We start from the raw sequence: 3,710 nt of genomic DNA on the forward strand, positions 1-3,710 counted from the left end.
ATCCACTGAGGGCGGTTGGGTGGTCCAGGACTACTTGCCAAGAAACAGACCAGTGTCTGAGGAGACAGTGAATTCTGGATGAATCTCAGAAGATTGTAAGGCACTAACTTTCATCTAAAGAAGACCTCCACAGTGTGAGGTGGATGTACCTGCTCACAACCATGGCGCGGGTCCACAAGGGACAACCTCGCAGTCTAGAGACTAACTCAAACTGACGGGCTCATGTTCTGGGTCACTTGTTGCTGATGAGGAGTAGGTAGGTGATGCTACTGGACAGACAGAAAGAGGCACTCCCCACTAGACTAGAAGGACACCCCTCATATCACTGAGGAGAACACCATTCACACACGGACAATGCATCTCTCACACTGAGGACAAGGCACCATTTACATTGAGAACACACTAAGGCCCTCATTACAACCCTGGCGGTCGGTGTTAAAGCGGCGGTAATACCGCAAACAGGCCAGCAGGGAAACAAATGGGATTACGACTGTGGCGGAAACCACAAACATAGACAGCCACTTTAACACTCCGACCGCCATGGCGGTACAAACAGACAGCGCAGCGGACACCGCCAACAGACATGCGGAAGACAATGTACCGCCCACCATATCACAACAGGCCTATCCGCCACCTTATCTGGGGTGGAACCAACGCAAACAAAAACACAGTGGAAACAGTACACAGAGGGGAAAACACTCACCTATCCACACCCCACAAGGAACCCGGACGCCATGGAGGCCGAATTGCAGATACTGCTGATGATGGTCTTCCTTCTCCTTTATCAGGAATTCCAATGACGGCGGCGACGACCACGGTGAGTACTGCACCGACAACACAGGGGAGGGGGGAGGGAAAAGAGAGTGACACACATATGCAACACACCCACCCCCACCCTCACCCACAACGACATACACACAAATACATGCTGCAACATTACATATGCACCCCCCACCCATTAGAAGAACGGAAGGACAAAAGGAAATGATTTGAACAAATGTAATCATGTGAAATATCGTTATCAAAATTAAAAATCCAGCATATACAATTATGTACACCAACTACACAAGTCCGGATAGTGCACCAATCATTGTCCGTGGACCACTGGGCCCAAAATGCATGGGCGAGGCCCACACATGATACCTGACTCCAAACGGAGAGAACACTGGAGGGGCATCAGATAAAAAATATACAGGCACTTCAGACGGAGGAGAGGGGGGGGCACCTCAGCCTGATGAACACTGTGATGACAGTGATGCTTCATGGAAGCTGCCCAGGGTCCTGGAACTCACCACCAGCCTCGGATGACTGACCACTGGGGATAGTAGGCATGTCTGCGGTGGTGCCACTGTCTGAGGACGTTGTGGGGCCGTTGGTGTTGCTTGCGGCGGTGTCAGTCGTGGCAGTGCTTGTGGCGGTGTCAGTCGTGGAAGGTGCTGGCTGCGGGGTCTGTGGCGGCGGTGCTGGCTGCGGGGTCGGTGGCAGCGGTGCTGGCTGGGGGCTCTGTGGCAGCAGTGCTGGCTACAGGGTCTGTGGCGGCGGGGTCTTTGGCGGCGGGTCTGTGGCACCAGCTGAGTGAGAAAGCAGGATGTCTCCTGCAGCCTCGGACGGCTGCCCACCGGGAAAGAGGCTGGGGACATTTGCAGCGGCTGTAGACGTGCTGGAGGCGGTGCAGGTGGTGGTGCAGGTGGCGGTGTTCGCCGCCGTACAGGTTGGCGTGGACGTGGACAGAAGGTGTGACACTGGTCCCTCGGTAGATGCCACCATGCCCTTACCTGACCTGCCCTTCAGTTTTTTGCCCTTCCCCACCTTTGATGGTGGCGCAGTTGTCTTGCCACTATCCCCTTTCGTTTTCGCTGACCCCTTGGTGGCTGGTGTTTTCGGCTTCTCCCTCCGGGATGTGGGCACCTTTTTAACCTTGGCAGGTGGCGGAATGTCCTTGCCCTTGCTCCGTGGCACACTGGCAGCCCTGATGGTTGGCGCACTCCATGACCTCGCAGTTGCTGGCACCACTGTGCCTGGGGATGTGGTGGCTGAGGTGCTGGGCTGGGACCTGGAAAGCCTGGCCCTAGGGGAAGGAGGGGGGGTGAAGGGAAGAGGTCAAGGTTTGCCAGGAAATGTTTTTTAGACACACTGGGACGGGTAGATGGAGGGGGTTTGGGAGTGGAGGAAGAGGTAGTGGTTGTAGGAGGTGTACGTCTGCTGAATGTGGGTGAGGGTGAATGGGCTGGAGGCTGTCATGAGGTGGATGGCTGTTGGGTGGGTGTGTGCCTGCGTTTGTGTACTTTGGGAGGAGGGCTCACTGACACACTGGAAGAGGACACTGGGGATGTGTGAATGGTAGTGGGGGTGGTGAGTGCACGTGAGCGGTGTGTGGTGATAGGCGTGTTGGTGATGGAGGTAGTGGCTGAGGATATAGTGCATGCAGGTGTGAGTGGAGACGAGACTGGGAAGGAGGAGGGAGATGTGGAGGAGGGGGAAACAGTGGAGGAAGTGGATGTTGGTATGTGTGCATGGGTATGATGCTTATGTGAGTGCCTGTGGGATGTGTGGTGCTTATGTTTGCCTGAGCCACTCTTGTGTGTTGATGTGTGTGCATGCTGGTCTGATGGTGTGCTTGGGATAGGCTGAGGTACAGGGAATTGGGTCTGGGTGGAGGAGGTTGGAGGGGGAGGCTGGGCACAGGGACAATGGCTGCCATCAGTGCTGAGGCCAGAGCCTGAAATGCTCTCTGTTGGGCTGCCTGGCCAGAATGAATGCCCTCCAGGTATGCATTTGTTTCTTGCAAATGCCTCTCAACACCCTGGATGGCGTTCAGAATGGTAGACTGCCCAACAGTGAGGGATCTCAGGAGGTCAATAGCCTCCTCACTGAGGGCAGCAGGGCTGACTGGGGCAGGGCCTGAGATGCCTGGGGCGAAGGAGATGCCCACTCTCCTAGGTGAGCGGGCACAGGACACACGCTGAGGGGCTGCTGGGAGGGCGGTGCTGTTAGGGGGGTGGCGGCTGTACCTGTTGATGTGGTGGGCACAGAGGGGCCCGCCACCGAAAGGGAGCTCCCATCAGAGGAGGAGTCGCTGTCGCTGGTCTCTGCTCCTGTCCCCGCCGTGTAGCTCCCCTCCCCCTCCGTCCCACTGGTGCCTTCAGACTCCGTTGCTTCACCCTCCAGGGCCAAGTGGGAAGCAGCTCCCTCCTGCTCCGGTGCCAATGCTCCTCTGCCTGATGATGCTATTGCTCACAAGAACAGGGAGACCACAAAAAAAAGGGGGGTGGAGACAGGAGAAAGACATGTTCAGTGAATGCAACACCACTACCGTTGGCGGACACAACAGACACAGCCACCCTGTGACAAGGTGTAGTTGGCTATAACCACTAGGGGGGTTGGGGTGCCACATAGCCTGCCTCACAAGGGACCTTGCCTACCAAGATCGCCTTGGCCTAGGAGAACCCACTGCCCACCTCCCCCACCCAGACACCTCGTGGTGCGCGCAGAGTCAGCTGAATGAGAGTGTACTCACCCCCTTGTGGCTGCTGTGATGCCCTCAAGTGCCCATCAAACTCCGGATACGCCACCGCCAGGATCGGAACATCAGGGGGGTCATGGTGCGACGGGCACCCCTCCCACGTTGGGAGGCCACCCCCAGCTGGGCCTCCGCCGTCTTCTTGTTCCAGCGGCGCAGGTCCTCCCATCTTTTACGGCAGTGGGCGCTC

This window comes from Pleurodeles waltl, chromosome 4_2, assembly GCF_031143425.1.
Source record: "Pleurodeles waltl isolate 20211129_DDA chromosome 4_2, aPleWal1.hap1.20221129, whole genome shotgun sequence".
Taxonomy (NCBI): domain Eukaryota; kingdom Metazoa; phylum Chordata; class Amphibia; order Caudata; family Salamandridae; genus Pleurodeles; species Pleurodeles waltl.